Below are 22,811 nucleotides of genomic sequence, written 5' to 3'. Positions count from 1 at the left end.
CTGTCTAGTGTTTCAAGGACAATATTGAATAGAAGTTTCACCACTTAGTGAAAGATGGCATCCCTGCCTTGTTTCAGTTTTTAGAGGGAATGCTTTCAATTTGTCTCTGTTTAGAATGATGTTGACCATGGGCTTAGTATAAATAGTCTTTTCAATTTTGAGGTATATTCCTTCTATCTCTATTTTTTCTCAAGTTTTAAGCATGAAGAGGTAGTGTATTTTATCAAATGCTTTCTCAGCATCTATTGAAATTATCATATAATTCTTTACTTAAATCTATTGATGTGATGAATTACATTTATTGATTTCCTGATGTTGAACCAACCTTGCATTCCTGGGATAAAGCCCTCTTGATCATGGTACACTATCTTTTTAATATATTTTTGTATGCAATTTGCCAATATTTTGTGAAGAATTTTTGCATCTATGTTTATCAGGGATATAGGTCTAAAATTTTCTTTCCTTGATGAGTCTTTTTCTGGTTTTGGTATCAGAGTGATACTAGGCTCATAGAATGCGTTTGGAAGGGTTCCCTCCTTTTCTATTTCCTGGAATACCTTGAGGAGTATTGGTATTAGTTCTTCTTTAAAGGTCTTGTAGAATTCATCTGAGAATCCATCTGAATCTGGGCTTTTCTTGGTTGGTAGGTTTTTGATGGCTTCTTTTATTTTGGTGCTTGAAATTGATCTGTTTAAATTGTGTACATCTTCCTGGTTCAGTTTCAGAGGATCATATGTCTCTAAAAATATGTCAATGTCTTCAATATTTTCAATTTCTTTGGAGTATAGATTTTAAAAGTAGCTTCTAATTATGTCATGTATTTCAGTGGTGTCTGTCATGATCTTTCCTTTCTCATCACGAATTCTAATAATTTGAATTTTCTCTCTCCTCTTCATTAGTGTGGCTAAGGGTTTATCAATTTTGTTTACTTTTTCAAAGAACCAACTTTTTGTTTGGTCAATTTTTTGAACTGTTTCTCTTATTTCAATTTAGTTCATTTCAGCTCTGATTTTAATTATTTCCTGTATCCTACTATTTTTGGTATTGATCTGTTCTTCTTTTTCTAGGACTTTGAGATGTAATGTTAGGTCCTTTAGTTGTTGACTTTTTATTTTTTTCATGTATGAGCTCAATGCAATGAACTTTCTTCGTAGCACTGCTTTCAGAGTGTCCCAGAGATTTTGATATGTTTTGTCATTGTTCTCAGTTACCTCTAAGAATTTTTTCATTTCCTCCCTGATGTCTTCTATTATCATTGCATCATTCAATAGCACATTATTTAATCTCCAGGTGTAGTAATAGTTTTTGTTTTTTTATTTTATCATTGATTTCTAATTGCATTCCATCATGGTGTGATAGAATACAAGGTAGTATCTCTATTTTTTTGTATTTACTAATGGGTTCTTTGTGACATAGCACATGGTTCATTTTGCAGAAGAGTCCATGAGCTGCTGAGAAGAAAGTATATTTGCTTGATGATGAATGAAATACTCTGTATTTATCTGTTAAGTCTATATCACTGATTGTATTATTTAATTCTATAGGTTCTTTGTTCAGTTTTTGTTTGGAGGCTCTATTCAGTGGTGAGAGTGGTGTGTTATAGTCTCCCACTATTATTGTGTTTTGGTTTATTTGACTCTTAAAATTGGGAAGTGTTTGATGTACATAGATGCTCCATTGTTTGGGGCATAAATATTTAAAATCATTTTTTTCTTGCTGGCTTATAGTTCCCTGGAGCAGTATGAAATGTCCTTCTTTATCCCTTCTGACTAACTTAGGTTTGAAGTCCACTTTATCTGGTATAAGGATGGAGACTCCTGCTTTTTTATTGAGCCCATGTGCATGGTATGTTTCCCCCCCCCCCATTATTTCACCTTTAGTTTGTTAGATGTCTTTTTCTATGAGATGAATCTCTTGAAGGCAGCATATTGTTGGGTCTTTCTTTTTAATCCTATCTGCCAGTCTATGTCTTTTGATTAAATAATTTATACCATTAATATTCAGGGTTATTACTGTGATACGATTTGTATTACTGGTCATTTTGGCTTATTTTTGGTTTTTAACTTGACTTGGTTGCTCCTTTGATTGACTTTTCCTTTAGGATAGTTCCTCCCTTTGCTAAATTGTATTGTTGATTTTCACTTCCTCCTCATGGAATGTTTTGCTGAGAATGTTCTGTAGTGCAGGCTTTGTATTTGTGAATTCTTTTAACTTTTGTTTATCGTGGAAAAATTTTCTTTTTTCATCAAATCTGAAGGTTAGTTTTGCTGGGTAAAGTATTCTTGGTTGGCATCCATATTCTTTCAGAGCTTGAAATATATTCTTCCAGTCCCTTCTTGCTTTTAAGGTCTGGACTGAGAAATCTGCTGATATCCATATTGGTTTCCCCTTATAAGTAATCTGAAGCTTTTTGCTTGATGCTTTTAAAATCCTATCTTTATTTTGTATGTCAGGTATTTTCATTATAATATGCCTTGGTGTGAATCTGTTGTAATTTTGTGCATATGGTGTTCTGTAAGCCTCTTGTATTTGATTTTTAATTTCAATTTTCAGGTTTGGGAAACTTTATGATATTATTTTATTGAACAGATTGTTCATGCCTTTGATTTGTATCTCTGTGCCATTCTCAATCCCAATAAATCTTAAAATTTTATCTTTTCATGGTATCCCACAATTCCGGGAGGTTCCATTCATAATTTCTTACCATCTTCTGAGTTTGGTCAACTTTATTTTCAAGATTAAGTATTTTATCTTCATTGTCTGAGATTCTGTCTTCCCTGAGGTCTATTCTGTTGACGATGCTTTCTATTGAGTTTTTAATTTGGTTTATTGTTTCTTTCATTTCAAGTATTTATGTTTGGTTTTTTTTAAGAATTTCTATCTCTTTATTGAAGTGCTCTTTTGCTTCCTGTATTTGCTCTTTTAACTGTTTATTGGAGTAATCATGCATTGCCTGCAGTTGCTCTCTTATCTCCTCTTTTGCTTCACAGATCATTTTAATAATGCAGATTCTAAACTCATTTTCTGTCATTTCTACTGCCATGCTATCATTGGATTCTATCACAATAGCATCTTGATTTGTTAGGGATATTTTCTTTCCCTGTTTTTTCATTTTGTGTCTGTATATTCCTCGGTAGCAATGAAGATCTGAGGTACTGAAGTTTCCCCCCTGCAGGCATAATGTGACCCTGCAGGTTTCCAGCACCTCTCCTTTGAGGGAGAGATCAATATTAGCAGCACCCAATACAAACTATATGCAACCCTAAGTCAGGTAGCTCCTATAAAGACAAGGGAAGAGTTAGAACTTAGAGCAGGGTCCAAAGAAGTTGATCTTTATCATGAGACAAGGGAGAAAGAGACTTCAAGGGAATTGGTAAATAAAACAAAAATAGAGTAAGAAAAAAAAGAAGAAGAAATAAAAAATTAAAATTAGAAACAAAACAAAAAAAAAGAATCTATGTTTCACAGTCATCCACCACTCAAACCTCCCAGTCCTCAGTATCTCCATGTGAGTGTGGTACCTGTCAAAGGGCCTTCAGTCTCCTGCAGTGTCTCAAGAGGGGAACTGCCCCTCCAGTGATGGTGGTAATGCCCTCAAGGATATTTCAAAATGACTGCACCACTTCCAAAGAAGCTGGGGAGCTGAGGTGCAGGGACGCAGGCAGGCAGTGTCCAGTCATCCGTCTACCTAGCCTATCTTTTAAAAACATTATTAATTTTATGTATTTTGTTTATAAATTGTATAGCAAGGTTTAACTGACCCATACATATATTTTCTTATATTATCCTTTCACTGCTTTGATATCAGAGTTTGGTATCAAAGAATAACCTATATCATTACTTCAAAAGATCTTTAGTACCAGGGATTGAACCAGAGGTACTTAACCAATGAGCCACATCCCCAACCCTTTATTTATTTATTTATTTTAATTTGATACATGGTCTCTTAGTTGCTCAGGGCCCTGCTAAGTTGCTGAGGTTGGTATCTAACTTAACATCCTCCTTCCTCAGCTTCCCTTCTTACTGGGATTGTGGGCATGTACCACCACACCTGTCAACTTTTTGAAAGTATTCTTGGAACTTTTGAATTAAAAAAGAATTATCTTTCTATTGGTGGTTTGATAAAACTCATCTAGAAGAATATGGTCTAAAGTCTTTAGAAGAGGAAAGTAGAATCTTTATTGAATAAATTAAATTGATAATCAATGGTATGTTTCATCAATATTTTGTATTTGATTATTTATAATAGAGCAACTATATCATTAAAATCTTCACATTTATTGAAACATGTTGTACACAATTATTTTATTTTAAAAATAACCTCTGCTTCAATTGTGATTTCTCTATTTTTAAATCTCAAGCTAAATACCCATTGCTTCTTTCCCTTTTTCACTTCCTTACTTTTGCTCTCTTTCTTTCCTCCTTCATCTTTACAAGTAATTAGCCATTTTTGTTGTTCTAATTTACATATATTTCCTAAATTATGAAAACTTGCTTTAAAATATTTTATCTGCTTCATATTGTTTTCTTTATGCTTGTTCTGTTTCTATTTGTTAACATTTGGAATAGTTTTTTGACTGTTATTTTTAGTTTAGTTTTTTTCCACTTGTTTAGTTGCTCAATGAGACTAATCACTTGATTTACAAAGTTAAGTTTTATTGCCATTTTGTTATCTTTGTCACAAACTATTGGCTGTGGGGAAACTCTCTTTTAAACATTTACAGAAGGTCCTTAGCTCTACTTAAGAGTCCTGGGATTCAGTCATGTCAATGTGAGAGAATGGTGCAGATTCAGCACCACATGTAGAAGAGTACCTCTAACTTCTCCTTATATTCCACAGTCCAGAAGAGGCCAAATGTTTGAGTTCAAATGCAGAGAAATCTGAAAAAAATCTGTCCTAAAAAGAAAGGAAATCAAATCATCAAATATCTAGCCATTTTTCAGATTAATATCTTTCATGAACAGAGGCACAAAACTCTTCACAATGTGTTAGCAATTCAAATATAGAAAATATGTAAACGACAACTAACAAGAGTTATTACCAAAATACGGGATTGGTTTAATACTTTAAAAATAAGTCAGTATAATTTAAAATATTAATAAGCTATATGGGAAACTTACAAACCTGTCAGCAGAAGTAATATAAAAATGTTTAATCAATATTCAAAATAATCATCCTCAGAAAATTAGGAATAGAGGAAGTAGTACTTCTCCAGTTGACAAACGTTACTTTAAAAAGTTACCTAAATTATACCTAATATTAAAGACAAAATAATTTACCCTCCATATCAGGAAGAAGAAAATATTTTTTCTGTATTAAACTTATAAGGGATATTCTAATTATCATTAAAAAAAATGAAGACACAAAATACAAAACATTTAAGTAAAATTGTTTCTGTTGCAGATGATAAAAATATATGATATAGAAAGTCATTAAAAATGTTCAAATCAAATGCTAGAACCAAAAACATTTAGCAAGAGCATAAGACAAGTACAAAAAATTGCAATAAAAATATATTTTGCAATATCAGAAAAATACCGAATAAAGAAACTTAAAATACTGATCTTAAAATAAAACTTATTTTTAATTGTGTAAGATTTTTATATCAAGATGCAAAATGTAACTGACAAATTTTAAGGTTTACATAGAGATATACTTGTTAATGGGTTGGAAAATTCAGTATTGCAAATTCTACCCAAACTGAACTATATATTCAAGTCAAATGAATTATAATTCCAATCATCTTTTGTCGGGGTCTTAAGCCCCCCTGCCCTTCTCGACCAGCAGCAAGGGAAGGGGACACTCCCCAACAAGGTCAGATTAGGATAGGTAAGGCCGACTGACCACCCGCTCCCCAGCCCTCCTGGCGGAGGACAATCAGAGGAGTCAGGGAGACCCGTCACAGCAGGAACTCCTTTATTGAGGAAATCCCACAGCTTTTATGTAGGGTGGGCGCTAGGCGGGAACCAATCAGCTTAAAGGTCAGCAAGGCAGGGGGGTTCACGAAGGCGAGAGTCCCATTGGACTATATGGCAAGCACAAGCTGATCACGTTCGCAGAACTGTCGTTAACCAATCCCTGAGGGTGGTCCGGTTTATCTCATGAACCTTTGAAACCGCCTTTGAGCCTTGATCCTGCTCACTCACCAGGAAGTAAGGAGTCAGCCTGAGTTAGTTAATGTGTCATTAGTCCCAACAATCTTTAATGTAAAGTTTAGCAGCCTAACTGTAACTTTAAATGGAAACTGAGTGAGTCTGGAACACTCAAAACTCTCTTGAAATGAGATATCTTGAGAAAGCACTTAGTATGATCAGATTTCCTGACATACTCTGTTACTTTTAACTAAGCAGTTTCACACTGTTCCCTGTATCAACATGTAAATCAGTGAAATAAATATTTCAAAATAGAGCCACAATTATGTTCATTTAATTTTTTAAAAAAAATTTCAGTAATAACATTTAAATATAAGATCTACCTCTTTAATACACATTAATTGCGTAATATTATTTTGTCAACTATGGGGTTCATGGACTGTGAAGTAAATGTAGGCAGGTGGGTTATGACTGGAAGAAGTAGTTCATTGGGGGCATGGCTTTGGGGTTTATATTTTGCCTCTGGCTTCTTTCCCTCTCTCTGCTTCTTGGTGATCATGAGCTGAGCAGCTTACCTCTTCCATGACCTTTCCCTATAATATTCTGCCTCACCTTCAACCCAGAGCAATGTATTTGGTTCATCATGGACTGAATCTCTGAAACAAAGAGCCAAAGTAAATGTTTACTTCTTAATTTGTTCTTTCCCAGTATTGTCACAGTGATGAAAATTTGACTAATACAGGTATACAACACCTTTTTAAATTTCCTAGGTTCTATCAAGCCCTAAACAAATCATTTTAAGTGAATGCATTATAACCACACAATAACTTTATTAAAGATCATTATCTGACCATAAAGAAAAAAAGGAGGCAATTTATAGCTTGTATATTTTCTTCATAATCCCAGTGGCATGGGAGTCTGAGGCAGGAGGATAGAAAGTTTGGAGCCAGCCAGCAAAAGTGAGCCCCTAAGCAACTCAATGAGACCCTGTCTCTAAATAAAAAACAAAAATAGGGCAGGGGGTGTAGCTCAGTGGTTGAGTGTCCCTGAGTTCAGTCTCCAGTACCAAAAAAAAAAAAAAAAAAAAAATTGTTAACTATTATGTTATCACATTATTGGTTTACAAGTTGACTTTTTTAGTTGACTTTTTTACTTCATTTTTTGCCATTGAATTTTAAATTTATGAGATAAAAATCATGTATAGTTAAAGCTTGTATAAAATTTGAAACAATTATATTGTGTGTGCCCAGACTGTTTCACAGAACATTAATCTGAGCAACAGGAAATGGACTATTTTAACAAATAAAACCTCACATTTGATAGATGAAGGAAAGGCCTCCATTGATATCTTTCTTACAAAACACACACACACACATGCACACTCCCTCCTCACACACAGACATACAAACACACGAATAAACAAGATTTGTAGTATTTGAAACTCAGAATTGCTCAAATCAAGATTTATATGTTTAATATTAGTATAAGAGATCAATGTCTATGTTGAAGTTTCTGAAGATCACTCTGAGGTTGATAATATACCAGAAAGAGTTCATGGAACTGTGGAGGGAACATTCCTCAAGCTTATCTGACAGCAGTCACTGATACCATGGTCTAAGTAAGCCAAACAGTCTGAAGAGAGAAACTGAGGTAACGGTAAAGACTCACCATGGAATGAAGGTCTTTGCAGTTGCTGAGGCTGAGTTTGAGCTGAGGGGAGGCCTTGTTCTGACATGCATCACAGAAATCTGTGATGTGAGCTCGTCTGCGCTGCCTTGCCTCATGCTGTGTGCTGGAGCTTGCCATTCCCCCAGTCCTCTGTCTCAGACCTGTTGCTGGCAGAATTGCTTAGGCATGCTTGGTTTGTTTACACTACCTGGACCCTCGACGTATAGTTCACCTATAGGCTGACTCTGTTATACTTTAACAAGCATGTTAACCTGATTGGATAATGTGTCTATATATGTCCTGTGCAACCCTAAATAAAAATAGATCTGTGCCTTCAGAGCTCGATCTCCAATGCCTGGATAAGCGCGCTGGGTAAAGGTAGGCATCATTGTCCTCACCCTCAGCAAACCTGTCTCTGAACATCTACAGAACTGAGAAAAGTATTCTTTATTGTTACAGTTTATTAAAGCAAGCATACATAAATTAAATGCAGTAAAATAGAAAGTCACATGGAGTGCTGTCTGGAAAATATCCAGAAGAAGGTTTCGTATGTGTTCTAGTAGAATCACAAGGGAACTTGTTTATATCTCCCATTAATGATGAATGATCACATGTATTTAGATTTTATTGAAATTTAGTCACATGGGCATGAAATGACCTTGTGATTGGGCTTTAAGTATTCAGTCTCCACATTATCCTCTCAGATTTAAACTAACACAGACGTCCCCAAAACCTCCAAAAGCAAGCGTTTTTCATTTATCATTACCAAAAGCAGGACTTACATTTAGCATTCATCATATTATTTGTTTAAGTTTTCTCACATATACCAAGGACCGAGCTGCACAAAAACACTCTTATCTATTAGGGCATTCCATGGGTTCAGAGAATATCTCCTGGTAGCTTGTAAAGGGCTAGTCTTTAAGAACATTGGTACATGCAGGATTTGGGCAACAGAGAATTACTTGGCTAATCTTGTATTACACAATATCCAAGTAGTACAATGAGAAAATCTTTTTAAATAAAAAGATATTACAACTCATATTTAATATAAACTTTGAGGGGTCATTAAGTAGACTCTTACAAATGCAGTTTTTATGAAAAAACACCTAGTTTTTATTGTATTATGATAGTAACAGACTGAGTTGTAAAAATCAAAATCAGTACTAGGACAGAATACAATATAAAATGGTTTGTGAAACAGTTTCTGCAAAATGTGTTTCTCTATTTCATTAAAGGAAATTCAAAATTTTTAAATGTAGAGGATATTCTTGCTATTTTTATTATGAAAAGAAAAATTATATTCTAAATTTACTTAAAATGTAATGAATTGACTGGTATTGTATCATTAAGAGCAAAATAAGATATCACTGAAATAAAGTACTGAAAGAGTAATCATTCTAATATAAGAATTTATAATGACACATTTATGAATTATATAAATTTAGTACATAAAAGTAATCCTTAGTATATTTAAAAATCCATCATTTTTCATTTTATAGTCTGTACTCCTTATATACTTAGCACTGTTATAAAAATAATAAGAATATTGATAGTTTACCTGTAATGAACATTGGGTGCTTACTCAAAATAAAACTCCTATTTAGGTCATGTACAAAATATTTTGCTAATTCCCTGTTTACATAGTTTGGTTGAATTCATTTATCTGAGAAAAATAAATTTTTAAATATAATAATAATCAAATAAAATAATAAACAAATTGAAATGCTATGATTTGATAATATGAAATCAAATGCTGTGACTTAAAATTATTTTTTTAATTTTATGAATTTTAGACTTTGCCAGTAATAAAATTTTGCCAAATTTCCTTGCTACTTCTCCATGCTACAATGATCTAAAATGTAGCAATTTATGGGTAGTCTAAATGTAACTGTTATGGTTTAGATATGAGGCATACTCCAAAGCTCTTTAATTAGTGCAGGAATATTTGGAGGAATATTTGGAAATTTTTGGACTGTGAGAGTTATAACTTAATAAATCCATCCTAGTTTGAATCACCTGGGTAGTAACTACAGGCAGGTGGGTCCTAGCTAGAGGAGTTGGGTCACTGTGGGTAGGCCCTTGAAGGGTACAACTTCCCTGAGACCTCTTCTACTCCATTCTCTCACTGCTTCCTGGCCTCATCATTAACTGAGTTTTCCTTCACTTTACCCTTCCCCATGATGTGTGCTACTTAGTAGGTCCCAGAGCAATGGAGTCATCTAAATTTTAAAAAGCAAATTATATTTAGGTCTGAGTGCCTATATCATAGAGTTTTATAATAGATTATGTAATTAAGTATGCTACTGGTATAAATATTATTGATAAAAAATCAAATTTAAAACTAGGAGTAAAATTAAAGATTTGAAAGTTTATTCAGTATTAATAGGAGATGATGATTTTATATCCTGAGTAAATAAATATCAGAATTGGAAAAGGCTAAAATATGAAGGCCTATACGATAGAAATTTTAACCTGGTATGGGTATACATGAATTTATATAAATTAGTGAAGGATTTTAATGAAAAACATAAGAATAAGAAATTATGTTAATGGAAGACATATTTATATGATCTCACCTGGAAATATATTTTAAATTTCCCATATTTCAAGTTATTTAAAATAATATTTAATATTTTAATATTCAAATTACCTAAAAGTAAATGCTATGACATAATAGTCACATTTAATTCCTTCACATATAACTAATTATTTGAGTAAATTCTAAAGAAAGGGTCTTTTTGCCTTATTGAAAAGTTATTTAAAATATTATTTTATTATATTTGCAGGCTTCCTTGCTTTTTACGTAAATCAACTAATATTCTTCTTTAAATAAAATTTGTTTTAGTTTGACTGCTTACAAGGTTTGTTGGTGTGCACTTTGTTTCTTACACTTGATCTTAGTCAAAAAGCTGACAAGTACTATTTTGTTTTTAAAATTTTTACTATTGTGTGCCTTTGTGTTGGTGTGCTGAATCCAAGTCTTTAAACTGAGTGAAATTTGTAAAATGGGTGACTATTTCTCAAATATATTCCTGCCCCTTTGAACATTTCCTTTGCCTCCAGCATTCTAATTGCACTTGCTTTAGATCATTTGAAATTATCCAGTCATTCTCAGCTCAATAGGTTAAGATTGTGTTTTTTAAAAAATAAATAATAAAAGTTTTCTGGTGGAATTTCCTGGTTCCTCTAAATATATAATCATGTCACCACCAAATAGGGATAGTTTGAGTTCTTCTTTTCCTATTCGTATTCCTTTAATTTCCTTGGACTGTCTAATTGCTCTGGCTAGAGTTTCAAGGACAATGTTGAATAGAAGTGGTGAAAGAGGGCATCCCTGCCTTGTTCGAGTTTTTAGGGAGAATGCTTTCAGTTTTTCACCATTTAGAATGATATTGGCCTGCAGAGTGGGAGAAAATCTTTGCCACACATACTTCAGATAGAGCACTAATTTCCAAAATATATAAAGAACTCAAAAAAACTCTACACCAAGAATACAAATAACCCAATCAACAAATGGGCTAAGGAAATGAACAGACACTTCACAGAAGAAGATGTACAAGCAATCAACAAACATATGAAAAAATGTTCAACATCTTTAGTAATAAAAGAAATGCAAATCAAAACTATCCTAAGATTCCATCTGACCCCAATTAGAATGGCGATTTTCAAGAATACAAGCAACAATAGGTGCTGGAGAGGATGTGGGGAAAAAAGTACACTCATACATTTCTGCTGGGGCTGCAAATTAGTGCAGTCACTCTGGAAAGCAGTGTGGAGATTCCTTAGAAAACTTGGAATGGAACCACCATTTGTCCCAACTATCCCACTCCTTGGTCTATACCCAAATGACTTAAAATCAGCATATTACAGAGATACAGCCACAACAATGTTCACAGCTGCTCAATTCACAATATCCAGATTGTGGAACCAACCTAGATGCCCTAAGATTGATAAATGAATAAAGAAACTGTGGTATATATATATATATACAATGGAATATTACTCAGCTATAAAGAATAATAAAATTATGGCATTTTCAAGCAAATGGATGAAATTGTAGAATATCATGCTAAGTGAGATAAGCCAATCTCAAAAAAACAAAGGAAGAATGATCTCACTGATAATCGGATGATGACACATAATGGGGGGTAGGAGGGGGGCAAGAATGGAGGACTGTATAGAGGGATAAGAGGAGTGGGAGGGGTGGGGGGAAGAAAAAAATAACAGAATGAATCAAAAACTATTACCCTAGATGAATGTATGATTACACAATGGTATGTCTCTACTTCATGTACAAACAGAGAAACAAGATGTATCCCATTTGTTTACAATAAAAATGAATTAAAAAATAAATAATAAAAATAAACCATCTCCTTTTTTTTTCTTTTTTTATTTTGAAACAGCGTCTCACTGAGTTGTTTAGAACCTTGCTAATGTACAGATGCTGGTCTTAAACTTGTGATCCTCCAGCCTCAGCCTCTCCCATCATTGGAGCTAGGCAACCTAGCTCAAGTGTTGAATATTTTATGCACGATTTATATAAAGGATCCAATTTGGGTCTAACAATTTATTTTGCTTTTTACTAACAGGAAATTTTTTAATGTTTATAAATGAAATTAATTTACACATGGCAAGTTTTGAAATGAAACCAAATGTATAAAACAATTCTTTAAATGATCTAATTTGTATTCCTTATGAGAACTACAAATATTTTAGAGTCAAAGTAAGAAATATGTTTTTTTTATTTACATTTAACATAGGTGTCAATTACCTTTGTCATCTTTTATATCCTTGATATTTACCCACCCAGCATTTTTTTATAATGTGTCACATGTGGGTGGGTCATTCACTATGTTAGTCAAGGTAAAGACAATCATGGGAATATGGTAGAACTGATGTCATCCATCACAGGCCTAAGATTTCAATAAGGAATATAAACAGGTAAAAGTGTAGGGGTGTGTGTGTGTATACATATATGTATGTATATATATATACACGTACATATATATAAAGATCACATATATATAACATTATGCTATTTAATTTTACTTATCTTCATCCTTAAAATGTATACATATATATATTTATGTACAGTGTAAAAAATACTATGAAAAAAGTTAATACAGGATACCCTAGAAATATACAAGAAAACAGTGCAATGTAGAATTAAGAATTGAGAGAAGATTTCAAGATAAATAAAATTAGATAGTACATAATATGTCACAGTTAGTTAGACCAATAATGCTTGTGTGTGTGTGTGTGTGTGTGTGTGTGTGTGTGTGTTTTCACTCAGCAAATACATATTAATCTCTGAACTTAAATTATGTTAGATATCAGAGCTTCAAAGAAATAAAGGTTCAATATGGTTGGGACATGAAATATGACATGCTAATGAGGAAGGCAGAAAGAAATGAGGAAGGAGAGAACTTGTTAAATAGATTAAGTATCATTCTCTTTTTTTCCCCTGAGGAATTGAAATTCTGTGGAATATTTTGATTGGAATATGGCAGATATTATTTAAGCTTTGGTGGAAAATGTTAATATGCTTTAAATTTTAGGGCAATGTGTTTGAGTTTGATAAAACTTATGAACATATAGCATTTATTTAATACAGATCTTGAAACAGGAATAAATAGTTAGAATATGATTCAGTACTTCTTCCAACTATATAGAACTATGGAAAATCAAAATCCACTTGGTTGATCATGTACAATGTAAACTCCATGAAGTTGAGATTTTATTGTCTATTTCTATCTACTAAAGTCCAATATCTGGAACCATAGCAACTAACACATAGGTAATTGCACAATAAAAATCTGGATAAACTAATAAACGTGATTTGTTCAAATTATGTAATGCTAAATTATCCAAAGCTTACTTTTGAAGGTATTAGCAATGAAAATATTTAGATCAACAAAAAGTTGGTTGAGGTCAGAGCACTTATTTAAACTTTAAAATAAATTTAAAATAATATAAGACAGAATATGTAAGATAAAGGAGAATGGTGATAGGAATATATAGTCATGTACTACATAAATACTTCAGTCAGCAGCAGGCCACATCTACAGTAGTCCCTCACATGCTCACATGGTACACAACAAACCTTTTGCACTACCAGTTGTTAAAACGTGTAGCACATATAATTACATAAAGTACATAATAGGTGATAATTATAATAAATAATTAGGCTATTAGTTTATGTATTTACTATACTATGTTTTTATCATTAATTTAGATTTTACTCCTTCCTGTTAAAAAATGTCTATTGCAATGCAACCTGCCATGTTATATACATCAGCCTCATAAGTCTCATTTCTTCTGAATATCTAGATTACATCAAGGCCACATGGAGTGATTGCTCTATACCACCTAGGTTTGTGAAACACACTCTGTTACATTCACACACAATGACCAAATCAGCTAATGATGTCTTCCTTAAAAGGCATCCCCACTGGATAAGTGACATTACTATTTCTTTGTATCTTGAATGTAATAATTATGTTTGCAAATGAACACATGGTAGCTAGTTACAGTTACGTAAGAAGATGGGAAAAAACATAACCAGATTGAATAAATCAGATTTAGCATACTCAATGTAGAATGTTGAAACAGGTAATGTATGCTTCTCAGTAATTTCCAATTTTCAAGTACATTGCAGTCAACCTAGAACATCCTAGGACTACATTTTCTGATCTAGCATGTTTTCTATTTCTGCAACTTAATTTTATATTCATAATAACTTCTTAAATAATATGAGCAATATATTTAATTTTCAAAAATATTTTATTTGTTCATTAATCAATTAAATTTCAATTTCAATGAAGTAAACGTAGCATTTCTAAAATTTTTTAAATGATTAGAGAGACTGAATATTTTGCCCCAGTCAAGAATGGTCATCACAAGTGTAATCCCCAACATTTGTTTTACTCCTGAAGGAATTATGTTAAAGTATAGGTTATTGAACTTATTTACTTTATTAGAACTGTTCTTTAAAATTTTTTTGACCATTTAATCATAGAAAAGTAATTCAATTTATGTTTGATGATATTAAAGTCCCCGAAATTAAGACTGTGCTGCTTATACAATGTGGTCATCTGAATGGGTATCATCATCAAAGTCAACCATATCTTTCACTATAAAACACATTTCATTTGTTTCCATTCATAGTTTTCCATCAGGATCAAGTCCTATTGTCAAGATAATGTGAAATGATTTGATGATAGATAAGTGTCTATGTCCTGTGTGTCATTCATTGACTCCAGTCACCATATGAGTCAGTGTATCTAGAATACAGCACTTTTACTTTCAAGATTTATGTTAGTAGTACCTCACTTTTATCCCTCAAACTCCCACTATCATATAACTTTATATTACAAATTATATTATAAATTTGTATTATAAATATTATGAGCTCTTTATCTAAAATTAAATACAAAGAGTTTTCCAGAGATGCTCTTTTGCACACATAAACAACACACACACACAAATATATATATATGTGTGTTTTCCAGAGATGCTCTTTTGCACACATAAACGCACACACACACACACACACACAATATATATATATATATATATATATATATATATATATGTGAAGAAATTAGTATCAAATGTAAAACATCAGTAATAAAATTGGATGTTGTACTGGGTTTACTGAATCAGGAATCATATCACTACTTTATAAAATAAAATATATGGACTTCTTATTGTGAAATGATCAAAGTAATGTTACATGGTAATTACATTAGGTTAAAGAAACATATAGGATGGTGAACATGATGTTCTGTCCATGGCCCCAATAGATGATCTAAATTTCATTATAATTAAATATTTAAAGATTCTATATAATATTTTATCTTAGACTTCTTCATTCATGAAAGTATTCCCACACCAAATGATCCTCAATTATCCTGAGGTAGCTTCTAAGAAGAAAAATATATAGAAATACATGCATACACACACAAACACGCACACACACAAATTATGGTATGTGTTATACATTTTCTTTGTATATGCTGATAAGCTATTTCTTCAACTATTTTATGTGCTTTGTTATTTGAGCTCAATTGTTATATTTATTTTATCAAGGATTAAATAATCACTTTTGATTGTTTTTATGATTTATAATTCTCACTGACCATTTCTTTTAGAAATATATCATATGCCTCTTACATTACTTCATACCCCATGATAGGTTATGAGTTTCTATTACTAAAAGTTGTATTTCCATTTATATTTCTATCCCAATACTTATAAAAACATGTTATTTAACAACAATTAAAAAAATATCTATTATCCTTGTAGTTATGTTAATAGAAAATAAATTTTTGACCAAGTAAACTACATGGACCTTTTTCTCTTTCACGACTATCTTTATTCTTTGGAAATTAATTAATTAGAGTTTTTCTAGTATACTTGTTTATTTTCAGGTGTTTCTAACACCTTTCTTCCTATCTGTTTTTCTATCTCTGTAAAGAGAAGATCAGTTTGTATGAAGAATCTTGTTATTTTGTGTTTAAGGAAAACTGTTCCTTATTTTAAATAAATTAAAATTCAGTTCCACAAATATTTTAGCACATCATGTTTTCATTTTGTGGTATGAATATTTTAAAACCTGCTGCAGAGTAACATCTAACATTTGAAAGTCTGATTTCATATGGATTTAAGTGCTTTTATCTATCAGATATTTATTGCTGTTAATGTTTCTAAAGTTAAAATGAAATTAATATGTTCAAATTCAGTCAGATATATAGAATATATTTCAATCAAATTTATATATGAAAAGTATCTTAGGGTCAATCAGTTGAGTTCAAAATGAATTATTTCTACATTCAGATTCTTATTATATAATTAGAATTGCTTCCTTATTTTTTTCATCTGAATGTATAATGTTATTAGTTATGCTTAAGTTCATTAATATCTTTCTTACTGAAGAGGAAATTGGAAGTAAAGGAAATAAGATCACAGTTAAAAAGGAGAGGATTTTAAAAATCCTTAGAATTTTTAAGAGAACTAATTGGCAATGCCTTGGAAAAGAGAAAACAACACGGAAAATGAAATTTCCACCCTTTCCCACCTTCCTTGTGATGTAATGAGTGAGGAGGAATAAAGTAACTTAATAAAAATGATGCGTCCATATGGCAAGTCAGTGCTATGGTATGAGTTTTAACTGTGAGTCTCTTGAAATCAGGGCTGATCCACTTCATTCATTCATTCATCCATTTATTCTAAACTAAAGAGGAGACAATTGAGGTTTAAAGAAAAAAAATAACCTGCATGATGTCCACAAGATGACTAAGAATCAGTCTAACTTATTCGAAAATATTATTATTATTTGTTCACTTTATACCCTACATTATGGCGGCTGAAGATCCAGGGTGGTACAGAGATTCCTGCATATGTGAATAGATCCATTGTAAAGTTGTTTATAAGGGGTATTTCTCAAAGACTTCCATCAAAGGTAGATATTTTTAGGGCAATTTTTTAAAAACAGGAGTTAACCATGAAAAAACTATTTTCTCTAACTGCAATATATCATATTTCTAACTTGAAAAATCTGCTATGCCTTCATACTTCAGAAAGATCATGGGACTTACCTTTAAAATATTATTACTGTAGCACTTTGAGAGAGAATCAATTTTTCTAGGAATATTTCAGCTACCCTACATGTTGCATCTTCGTAACAAAGGCCCAGCATAATTTGTGATTTGTTTCCCCATAAAAGGACTCTGAAATCACCCTTCTTACATGTATTTTCAAAGTCATTATTTATTTATAATGTGCATGTGGTTGGATTATTACAGCTCATTTGTCATTTAGGCCAATTTATATGAATTACATTGTTGCTTGCTTGTACACTCTCTATTGTTATGACACAGTACCATGTAAATTTTCCTGTCTTGTAAGTTTTACATTCTATAATCAAGTCTCATTTTTCCATTGGCTCTGGCTGTAAAACATACATTTTATATTTTTCTATTTCTCATTAGGGTCTTCATAACTAAGCCACACTTTTTAAAACACTACTTATTTCTACTCTTTGTTTTATCTAAATTTCAATGGTGGCATAACACCAATGAAAAGTAAATGACTATTTCTGAAGAGTGAGAAAATATAAGCAGTGTACTTAAAAGATGATTACATAAATATGTAAAAAATTTCTGAAAAATCAAAAAGGATGAACAATGGCATTATTTATTTAAATGTAAAATATACATAATATCTGAAAAAGAAAGTTTTCCTATATGAATATTATTCTGGAATAATTGGAAGTAGGCAAACAAATAATTAAGTGTGAAAATAAGTAATTAGAGTATTGTTTATAATCATTAAATCTTTGAAACCTCCTAAAGGACTTATAAGTAATACTGGGATTGCATTCATATATTTAGTATGTCTATTTTATAGAATAATATGCAACTTCAAAAATAATAAAAAGTACCAATGAAATAAATTGTTAATTGAAAGACATTATTACATAGCATATGTTTTGACATATATATAAACACATGCACATATATATATATTTGCACACTCACTCACAAAACAGTTTTGATAATCTCATACATGATTACTTAGGGAGTTAGATTGTGAGTAAAGCATTGGGCTTATATTATTTTTCCCAATTTGAAACCTTGCATAATAAAAAAAAATTAATGTGCAACCTGAGTTGCACAGTGGCAATCTTGAAAATTATGAAATATAAAATCAAAGTAAAAATAATCACCACTCATACTAACCCCATCCAGAGAGAAGCTCCTTCTGGCATATTTTTTAATATTGGAAAGATAGATAGATGATAGATATTTACATGAATACATGTACATTTTAGTATAGTCACATTTTGTTTTGTTGTTTGAAGGTTGCTTTTGCATAATTCTGTATTCAAATGTTTTTTTCTAAGAGTGATGCCAGGAAAAACCTTTTGAAATGTATCTTGCAAATTTGAATTTCAAAATCGTGACTGGATTTCTTTTTCTATTGCAGAGTGTGAGTCCCCAATACAAAGTCTATTTACCAACATTATGTGCATTTTAATTTGTTTCCAATTGCTAATTTGATGAAGTTTTACATTTCATTTTAATTTGAGTCATGTTTATGAATAATGCTTTGCAATAAGCTACTTCTACATCAAACCCCTCTCCTAACAACTGGCATCTTTATTTAACATTGAAACAACTTTTCCTCTGATGTGACCACTCTCCTATTATTTTCCAGTCAATATTACTATTCCATGAATTTTTTAAATTATTACATAAACTCACTGAAGAATAAAGTCACTATTAGGAAATATAATTTTTATTAAAAAAAACTAAAGCTTTGGTTTTATAAGAGTAAAATTATGAGATATCAAATAGATATCAGAGCCTATAGTCTTCATAGAAATTGCTGCAAAACTGAGGAGTCTGTGTAAAACTGATATTTCTTGAAAAGCACTTTTGAGACCAAACCTCCGGGTGATCTGGTAAAAAGATACTGAAATTATGCAGAAATACATAAGACAAAAAATGGGAGTGAGGAATGATAACAAATTTGCCTTTGGTATATTTTAGTACAATGGAAAACATTTTTCATTTTTATTTTAACCATTTTTGTAGACAAAATGTAGATGGAGGAGATTATTTAGGATAATGTTGAACTGAAGTGAAATACTCAAACCTCTGTGTTTTTCATATGCCTTCATTTCATCAGTTGGCTAAATTATTCAAACAACTTTTTTGAAATTAATCAATTTTTCTAAAATGCCTTATTAAAATAACAAAATGAAAATGAAACTTGCCATCATTTATTTAACTAGGACTTTTAATGCCTCATGTTTCCTCCCTGAAATTATCTCTTTTTTAAAGGGATGTCATGCTTTATTTAATGATAAACAGACAATGATTAGATTACTCAAAATACTAGACCGTATTTTAAGGGTGCTTATAAAGGACCAAGCACCTATTAAGCAAGAGGTTCCATATACTCCTCAGAATATTAATCAGTACACTTTTACATAGTATTTTTTTAACCTTTTCAGTTATTTGTCAAATATTAACCTTAGTTTTTTTTTATTATGTTTTATCTGAGATGGAGTTGATACATTTACCTTTTCCATTTACTACCCCTGGAAATAAACGTGGATAATACTTTTAGGTCTCTAATTTAACACATAAATGTATAAACATTTAATGATCAACAATCTAGATAATTATTAATAAGTTAAATGAATAAATCCATATGTTTTTAGGGAATAGTTGAAATTCAACCATCCTTCAAATATATGTTATTTAGCTAAGAACATACCTCTGGTCTTAGAAAATTTGAAGATTTTGGTTTAAGTCAAACTGAAAAATATGTTTGCTTCACTGATGACTTAATATATCAGTGTTAATTTTGTTGTGTGAGCTATTATCATAAATTTTGTATGTATAATTTCCTTATATATGTACCAAAAATAATTATATATAATCCAATGATTATTTAATTATATGATTATTTAAGTAGGTCTCAAACATATTCTTTGTACTACTTCCCAAGCAACTATTGAATTATGATTTTAACATCTATAATCCATATTATTTCTCATCTACAAATATTCACATCAAAAATTCATTTGAGGAATTGGGGATTTGTCTCAGTGGCAGAGTGAGTACTGCCTACCATGTGTAAGGGTAAGGAACTGGGTTCTATCCTCAGCACCAAAAAAAAAAAAAAATCAAAAACAAAAAAAAACATTCCAATAAATATTTATTAAACTTTTTGTTGCTGTCATTTCATTATTGTTTGGCTTTCATTTTGGCAACATTATTTTTCTTCTGTAAAGAGGAAACTATTATTGTCTATGTAAGTCATTTATTTTAAAATAAAGAAAATAACATCAAATTTTATTTGGTAAATGACATTGTTTGGGTAAAACAGAATAGGATAAGCAATGAGTTTCTAAGTAAGTAATTGAATCATCCTATCTTGTTTTAAGAGAATCTCTGATTTCTAAAGATGTGCTTAAATAATGAGAGAGAGAGAGGCAAAGACAGAAGGAGGAAGGGAGAGTTTTATTTTTAAATAATTTGAAAATAATGCATATGTCTTATGTTCAAATTTACAATACCTTTTATAATTTTAAGGACCCTAAACAATATTAAACAACTGATATTTACAATATCAATCCACTATATGTTTACTAAGATTGTTTCATTTTATTTAGTCATATTATTCCAAATTTATTAGCAGAATTGGGAAAAAATAAAAAGAGAAAATTCAATTTAAAGACTGATCAAGAATAATGATTTGAATTTGAATTCTAGTTGTTTTCTCTTTTGCACCAATGTTACTCTTTAATGATGATATTTTTAACTCACTTCCAAGTATCTATTTTATAATTTAAATGTCTATAAATACTGTTTCATTATACATTACATTTGAAGAACTTTAAATGAGGATTTAGTCTACAAAATTCAGTGTATTAAAACTTTAATTCTGTATATATAGATTCAGAAATTTTATATATATATAAAACAGTAAGCCAATTAGCTAATATTAATGTTACTTCTGATAATTTTAATGTCTATCATATAAGGAAATAATTTAAGCATAATTTTCATCTCAATGCCTTATTAAGGAAATGGCAATTAAGTTACATTTTTGTCAGGTTTCAGTAATTTATACATCAGTTCCATGTACGTTATTAATCTCACTAGATTTTTAGACCATTTTTATAGACAAGATAGGTCCTATGAATTTGTAGTAAAATAAAAATAAAATAATCCACACACATTAATACTTTAAGGGATTCAATGAACAATTTTTCAATATTTTCCAGAATCTCTTTTTTATTTAAATAATGCTAAAGTAGGAAGGTAAGGATGTGTGTAGGTACAATCCTGCTACATTTTTTGCAATGGTTCTACAAAGATCATCTTTTTTTTTTTCAATTTTCAATAGACTACACCTCATTTCCATCTGAAATATCATTGGCATGGCTTTTGATGATAAAATTACTATCAACACTCTAGTCACGACCATTTAAACAATTTCTAAAATGGTCTAGCTCCTTCCAAGTCTCCTTGTCCCCTGCACCCTCTCTGAATCACCCAGATTCAATATGGGAGGGGAGATAGAAGGATATGGATACAAGGAAGCATGACATAACTGGCCAATCCTATAATCTCCCATCTACAGCACTGAACTTTTCCTAGCAAACATTTTAACTTCTGTCCATTACCAGATTCCAAAATCACTTCTACATGTTTAAGCATTGAATAAAAATCTCACTCAGTACAAATTTCCGATTTTAGTCATTTTGTGTTGCTATGAAAGAACCTGACATCACGATGTAATATATAAACAAAACAGGTTCTGGCTAAAGATTCTAATGGCTAGAAAATTCAAACAGCATTACCATCCTAAATTACAGCATCATTTGAAGAATCCATGACTGTGTCACTGCAGAGTAGAAGGCATCGGACGCTGGCAGGTCACATTCAGAGAAAGGAAACAGGAGTGGAAAGACAAAGTGCTTGTTCTTTCACAATAAACTACTCTCACGGAACTAAACCATTTCTGGAAGACATGCATAAATATTCTCAAAGATGGTTACTACCCAATCTCCTAACACTTACTCTGACCCTTAAAGTTCCCACCACTTTTCACTAGTGTTCCTTTGGTGACCAAATTTCTAGTACATGAACCTTTGGAGGACAAGCCATATCAAATCACAGAAGTACATTAAAAATGTAGCCATATCCACGAGATGTATGTTAGAAATATATGATTTCAGGCTCCATGTCACATCTGGTGAATCAGACTCTTACGATGGGTCATGTGTACAATGAAGCTTGAGAACTCTATGCTAGACAACTTCAAAAAGGTGATTGATCTTTGATTTAATTTATAGTGAAATGGAGATGCTTAATGAACATTGTTTCTTCAGAAATAAATCACTTTTCTAAGAACACGTCTTCCACTCCAAAATTCAGTAGTTAGAAGCAGTCACCTTTATCATTTTGTGAGCATGTAGACCACCTGCACAGTCAGGATCTGGCTGGACTCACTTATACTTTCTAGTT

This window comes from Sciurus carolinensis, chromosome 10 (genome assembly GCF_902686445.1).
Source record: "Sciurus carolinensis chromosome 10, mSciCar1.2, whole genome shotgun sequence".
Taxonomy (NCBI): Eukaryota; Metazoa; Chordata; class Mammalia; order Rodentia; family Sciuridae; genus Sciurus; species Sciurus carolinensis.
Note: the sequence above shows the minus strand (reverse complement) of the source record.